We start from the raw sequence: 7,500 nt of genomic DNA, 5'->3' as shown, positions 1-7,500 counted from the left end.
ATGTATATATATGTATATATATGTATGCATGTATGTATGCATGTATATACTTTAACTATAATTATAAAATAACAAACAATGAATTTATCTAGACCTTTGATTCAAATTTATTAATATTAAAAGTCACAATTGTATGTGCATAGTATTATACAGATGAATGTCAAATAATTAAAGTAAAAATGTTAAAAAAAAGGTTTATACAAATATATTTGAAACCCTTATACACATAATTTCTATGAATACAGTGGAACGTGGAAAAAAATAATTTCACTATAGTCGACAGTTTTTAGTTAAATATAGATTAATTTTTTTACAGTAAAAATTATAACTAAATTTGACACAAAATTATTTTAATAAATTAAATAATTAACTTTATAGTCATAATCATATATGCATAGTAACATATATATACACATAAATGTCAAAAAATGAAAGTAAACATGTTATAAAGAAGGTTTATAAATTATTATTTGAAACCCTTACACACATAATTTCTATGAATACAGTCGATCATGGAATAAAAATAATTTCACTATAGCCAACAGTTTTTAGTTAAATATACAGTAATTTTTTTTACAAGAGAAATTATAACTAAAGGAATTGGGCCCAACAATATTTGTTGAAATTAAATAACTGTTTTCATACAGTTCAAACACATTTTCCCTCAATGGTTCCTTAAATTAAGCATCAAACATTGAGGATTTAATTTTAAACAGATTACTGAAATTAGTCAATGGTACATAATGAGAGGCAGAAAAGTTGATAAAATAGCTTTAATGATGATGATAAGAAATGATTATTGCATGAAGAAAACCATATTATGGAGAATGATATTTTTAAATAAACAATGACATGTAGGATTAAATATTTATATTTTTTTTTGCCCAAAAGGTACAATGCAATACTATACATAAAATTCAAAAAATTAGCAGCTTATAAGAAAATGTTTATTATGATCTCAAGAGCTAATGCCTCTCATATATATCATAATTCACAAAAAAAAAATGGTAATTCTGAATTCTTACAATTTCTAAAATAACAAGTTGTAACTATATCCAATATTAAAATCTTATCTTTCCTCAAGGAATATGAATCTATAATAATTTGTATGTTCAGTGAATGCCACATATCCCTTTTACTAGACTTATAATCTTCCTTTGTACAAATTATTAAATCTGTGATCATCAATATAACATTGCTTAGATTTTTCTGACTGGACATTGTATATAATGAATTGCATACATAATCATTAGTTAATTGTTTGTGGTGGCCAACAGAACAGATTTCCAGAATAATTTTTTAGACTTCTCTTCACAGCCTGTTATTGAAATGTATATTGATTCTCTCTGCACAGAAGTGAAATTAAACAGTCTACCGTTGAGGTCAAACATTAAATCCATCTGACAGGGTAAATCTTGGATTCAAAACTATAGGCTGAAAGAAAGAAAAAAGTATTACAGCTTCATATACAATTTAACAAAATGTGAGTGACTTTCTTGTGGAGAAACATCGCCACTGTTAATTAAAGATAATTTTTTCCCTGAAAAACATAACCATTTTAAACTTCTGTATTAATGATAGGCAGAACTTAGACTAATTTGGTGATTTGTTAGCTGCTGTAAAAAATGCATACAATCCCCCATGAGAATCATTGTTTATATGGCCCTATTTAGTAATAAGTTTCACTACAAATACTTCTTGGAAGTGGGGGAGTTTGTGCATTAATCATGGTCTTACATGTATATGTATTGTATGACAAGGGGAAATGACATTCTTCAACTAAAATACTGTAGGATTCTAGATGGAGCAGTAGAAGTTGTATGAGATGAATGAATTATTATTTGTTTTTTTCTTTTTATTACTTATAATTTTTACTGTTATATAGATTGTGAATTGTGCAATAGGCTACACAATTCTCTTTTATGTGTATTCACAAATTTAATACAGTGATTAAAATCACCTACCTTATGCATGTTTTGTTAAGCATAAACTTGCTCCCAGTTTAACTGCTTGCATACAATATTTTCTGTAGAGTAAAAGAAGTGAGATTTAGTCACATTTCAATTATTGAATTCTTTTACAGGACTAATGAAAGTAATATACCCCTTTAAAACTTCCCCTAAGCCCAAACTCATCAACAAAATATTGGCCACACTAATATCCTTGCCGAGTTCATATAGCTAGAACCATCAGCAAAATTCCTCTGAGGGATAGACAAAATGAGATCAACAATAATTAAATTTAAGTTAAATTATAAGCCGTAACATTTATAGGATTTAGGCAAAAAATGAAAAAACTATGTTTTTCTGAGATGTAGATATACATTTAATAAAGTGAAGGATTGACAATGAGGGGCAGCAATGAGACCTTCATATTACATATTGACCTAATAAATTGCCTAAATCATTTCAATAAAACATATTTTAATTATATAATGTGAGTCCTAATAATAAGATTATTATAACAAAGCTATTTGTAATTTCATTGGGTATCTTATTAACGTGTGGACAGACATGTGTGTTTTTAGCACTCACTAGCTACTTTATCATTGACTTGATGTTTTTTTTCTAGATCAAGTGCAGTCTGTCAGAGATACGGTAGTCCTAATTTATTGAAAAACACATTACGTAAATGCATGTAATCTGCAATAATAACAAAATAAACAAATAATAATAAAATAATAAATAAATAATGATATAAAAATAATAGATTATACAAGTCCGGAGAGTTTGAGGATTTAAAAAAATTTTCTCTTTTAAATTGTTTCATAAATTTTTGTGTTACTTTTTCTTTTTAATAATTTAATAATATTTTATTCATTGTACATTGTTTGATATATTATACCATGGCAAAATGAATATCGCTTTGGATAATAAAGTATTTTTTAATTGAATTTGAATTTAAATGAATTGGCAAATTGTGAAGTACTTTGAAACAAAGTGCTGTATGAATACTGGACACTGAGGATGAAATTGGCGTGATCAGAATTTAATTTGCAGGATTACACTGAGAAGTAATATAACTCATATTTGTGTACAAAATTGCTGGTAGAGAGGTAGGCCTAGGTGCGCAAAAACATCATAAGGCCAAGGTTACTGCATAATAATATATAACCATCTATGTTGAAATATTGGAGAAAAAACCTTAAATTAAATTAGGCCAAATAAAAAAATACTTGTTTAGCATCACCTCTTTAAAATTAAATAGTTATGTTGGGAGGTGATTTTTTTTTTTATCAATTAATATATAGTATCAATAATCCTTGTTAGATCAGATGCTACCTTAGCAGTGCCATGCCTAGGCACAACTTACATACCCACTCAATAGCGGATCCAGAAATTTGAAATAGAGAGGGCCCAGAGATGGACCAATCCACAGGTTGTGGGTCTGTACACATCAGCCCCACCACGGTTTTGGCTAAGGCGAGAATATTTATGATTATTGCACCTCTAGATGATTGGAAATGGCACTCTCAGCACTCTCAAAATATATTTAAATGTATTTTATTATTATTATTATTAATAGTTTTATTAATAATAGTTTTATTATTAATAGTTTTATTATTACTAATATAATAATTATTATTATCAATAGTGTATCCTTGTATAATTTTCCTTTTTTGCCTATTTTTTTGTTATTTTGAAAAATTTAGGTGGAGACCAGGCCAGTTGGGCTCGCCCTTAAATCCACCACTGTTTCAAAAAATTAAAAATTTTTAGTTTTATTCAAAAAACACACATGTGTTTTACAACCATAATTAAAGCATAGCGTAATCTATGAATGAATGAATGAAAATATGAATATATAAATGAATGAATAAAAATGAATGATTAAAAATAAATGAATAAATAAAATCGAATGAATAAATAAAAATGAATGAATGAATGAATGAATAAATAAATGAATGAATGCATTATTAAATGAATAGATGAATGAATATGTGATTGAGTGAGTGGGTGAATAAATGAATGAATTAAATAAAGAAGGAATGAGTGAAAAAATTAGTTAGAGTAAATGAGTGAGAGAATGAGTGAGTAAATGGATGAATGAATAGATGGAATATTACTATTATTATTATTACTATTATTATTATTATTATTATTATTATTATTATTATTATTATTATTATTATTATTATGGTATCCTTTTATCCTTGTATAATTTCCCTTTTTCCCCATTTTTTTAAAATTTGTTAACTTTAGGTGGGGACCAGGCCAGCTGGGCCTCTTTTAAATCCGCAACTGTTCCAAAAAACATAGTATTTTTAGTTCCAATAAAAAAATACACATTTGTTTTATAACCATAATTATTAATATGAATGAATAAATGAATAAAAATGAATAATTGAAAATGAATGAATAAATAAAATCAAATGAATAAACGAAAATGAATGAATGAATGAATGAATGAAAAAATGAATGAATGAATGAATGAATTAATTAATTAATGAGTGAGTGAGTAAGTTAGTAAATAAATGAATTAATGCATGAATAAATGAATGGATGAATGAATAAGTGAGTGGGTGAGTGAATGAATGAATGAATGATTAAATGAAAGAATGAATGCATAAATAAATAAATGGATGAATAATTTAGTGTTTGAATGAGTGGGTGAATAAATGAATAAATAAAATAATGAATGAATGAGTAAAAAAAAATGAGTGAGTGTAAATGAGTGAGAGAATGAGTGAGTAAATGGATGGACGAATGGATGATATATTATTATTATTATTATTAATAATAATAATAATAATAATAATAATAATAATAACAATAATAATAATACTTTTATTGTTACTAATATTATTATTATCACTTTTGTATTCTTTTATCCTTGTATAATTTTCCTTTTTTTTCTCCCTTTTTGTTATTTTGTAAACTTTAGGTGCGGAGTGAGCAAGCAAACAAGAACATCCCTAAAATGATCAATATCTGATTTACAGTTTTTTTTTAAATATGACTATTAATTATTATTATTATTATTTTATTATTATTATTATTATTATTATTATTATTATTATTACTATGATTATTATCAATGTAAATATCTAAATACTATTAAAAATGTTATAGGCCTAGAAGAATAAATTAAAAATATCAAAGCAGATGACACATTCATACCTGTATGATTAAAATTTATTAATAAATTATCAATATTTTCAAAGTTACTATGGTGGGGCTTAGGTGGTCAAGTCTAGGACGGGAGGAAGTGAGGGGAGGGGGAAGCCTAGCCTAGAACCTCTGTAATAAAATCGAGTCTAGGCTATGCCTGGGTTAGAGGCCTGTGTCTACATAGGGCTCTATATTATACACTAGGGCCTAGTAGGCCTTAAGCCTAATATAGGAGGCTAGTGTAGTAGAAATAGTGAATTCAAATAGGCCTGCACTGAGGTAATAGAACACCAGGGAATTACTATTAGGGGGGCCCACTATGACACTCAAAGTAGGGAGCCTCTTGGCAATTCTAAATACCTAGGCCCTTCACCCCTAAGCCAGAGGCCCAGCTTTTTCACACACATGATCGAGCCGAAAGTTGTTCATCTAAGCCTAAACTACGTAATATGCCGAGGGCCTTGGTCTAGGCCTAGGTTGACTGAACTTTAATGTTTTTAAAGCATGAGAGTTAATATAAGTCTAAAATTTAGAGAAAGGCATGATATACATACCTGTATACGTACTATTTTGAATCCAAAAAACCCTGTAAATGCGTGTGTTTACAGTCACAATTCTGATGAATTCCAAAATGGCGTATTTAGAAATTGGTTTAAAAATCTACGCTGGTTCCCGGCGTTTGAGGCTGTTCCAGTATAGTAATTAAACTGTTGTAATCTGGTTGTATATACAATATACAGGACGGCATAAGCCATATTAGGATTATATAACCCTCGCATATTGCATTTTACAAGGACAGTCACCAGTCCTACATATATAAATATGATGACAGTAGAATAATGGGGTGATATATATATACTCACCATATTCAAGCTATTACCTGTAAATATCTCACTAGCTACTGGCTACCCTCTCAAATTAATCAAGCATCAGATACAGAAAGCCCACTCTAAACCCCGCAAAGACCTCCTCCAGTACAAGCCGAAGCTCTCTAACAATAATCGTATCCCCATTGTCCTAAACTATCACCCCCTCAACCGAACTATTGCCGGTTCTATTCGGAAGGATTTCCCTATCATCCAACAGGATCCTTCCATTAACCATCCTCTTACCGATCCCCCTCTCCTAGCCCAACGCCAGCCCCCAACCTCCGTTCCATCCTTTCCCCCTCACTTTTAACTTTTTGAATTCCTCCAGAAGTCGAAATTTGTGAAATTCGAATATTGTTATAGTGACTGCATTAAAGCTTTCAAAACAATCTGATAGTACTACGTTGAAAACAAACTGAATAAATATACTTGTACAATGGAGCTTTTATTTAGTATCTGTATATAATTGAAGAAGAAATATGTGGTAGACACCATTAAAAATAATAACTGATGCCTAGTTGTTGTTGTCAAGTGCATTAATTATTCATTCATTAAACAAAATTTATTTCCGTAAATGTTAAACAATATTTATAGTAAATCATTATTATAACAAGAATATAATATTCTTGTTATGTAAATAAATTAATAATATGAAAAACGATTAACTAGGATCTTTAATGGCAGATAAAATATCTTTTTACGTAGGATACTCACAGAAACAACATAATTTAAATAAAAATATTAAAAAGGCAAATTATACGCCATGCTTAAAATATTGGAACCACGCTTAAAAAAAATATTAATTTAAATGCAAGGTCAATAAACAGACTTAGCGTGTCACTTGCTACAGACTTAGCGTGTCACTTGCTATGTACTAGAATAGAAATTGTTTGTATCCACCCTTTAGAATTTTGTGCACCACCCTTAACATTTTGAGGACATTTTCTGAAATTTCACCATTCTTTAAAAATCCTGGTGAAAGGGTTGCCATGGGGAACATAAAACAATGAAGATGGTAAAAACAGTTCCATAATAAAAAATACTGTCCGTAAAGGTAAAATTTGACAATGTTAAGGAGAACCTCAGACGACAAAAGAATTCCCCTTAAAATATGTTTTAAATGTAGTACAGTAGTACTAGTAGTACCGTATCCGACCACAAGACTAGACAAGAACGACTCGCTCGACACGAAAATTTTAGTTTATTATTAGTTTATTTACAAACATTCAAATACCTCTGACCGCAAGCAATCAAGGAAAAACTAGACAAGAACACAAACCCGCGCGACACGAAAAGTTTAGTGTATTTATACAAACGTTGAGACCGCTACACAACGGCCTTTGCTTCGAGATTTGAGCATGAAGGCAAGGCAAAAGGATCTTTCTTAGCTACGTTTTTTGTCCGCTGATCAGTTAAAAAACGTATTTCATTTTTATTTTATCACTGAAAAACAACTACTGTAAAATGTTTAGCCCATAAATATGATGTGTGTGAAGAAAACATTAAACAATATTTTAATT

The 7,500-nt window shown here is 29.0% G+C and overlaps 2 long non-coding RNA genes across 2 annotated transcripts in view; both read right to left on the bottom strand.

Moving 5' to 3' along the window:
- Positions 1-6,210, bottom strand: part of LOC117122958 — a 15,935-nt gene extending 9,725 nt beyond the window's left edge. Inside the window, exon 1 of the long non-coding RNA XR_004447779.1 lies at positions 5,992-6,210. This is a non-coding gene — a long non-coding RNA (uncharacterized LOC117122958). The remainder of the gene's footprint in view (positions 1-5,991) is intronic.
- LOC117122957 lies at positions 483-5,817 on the bottom strand. Its single transcript, XR_004447778.1, has 3 exons — positions 5,666-5,817; positions 1,965-2,026; positions 483-1,434 (listed from the first exon to the last, which is right to left on the bottom strand). It is a non-coding gene; the product is annotated as an uncharacterized LOC117122957 (long non-coding RNA).
- Positions 6,211-7,500: the final 1,290 nt, after the last annotated feature.

The sequence above is a fragment of the Anneissia japonica genome, unplaced genomic scaffold (genome assembly GCF_011630105.1).
Source record: "Anneissia japonica isolate Jap-2015-1 unplaced genomic scaffold, ASM1163010v1 scaffold674_len412849_cov176, whole genome shotgun sequence".
NCBI classification, from domain to species: Eukaryota; Metazoa; Echinodermata; class Crinoidea; order Comatulida; family Comatulidae; genus Anneissia; species Anneissia japonica.
This window is presented reverse-complemented; position numbering and strand designations above follow the sequence as displayed.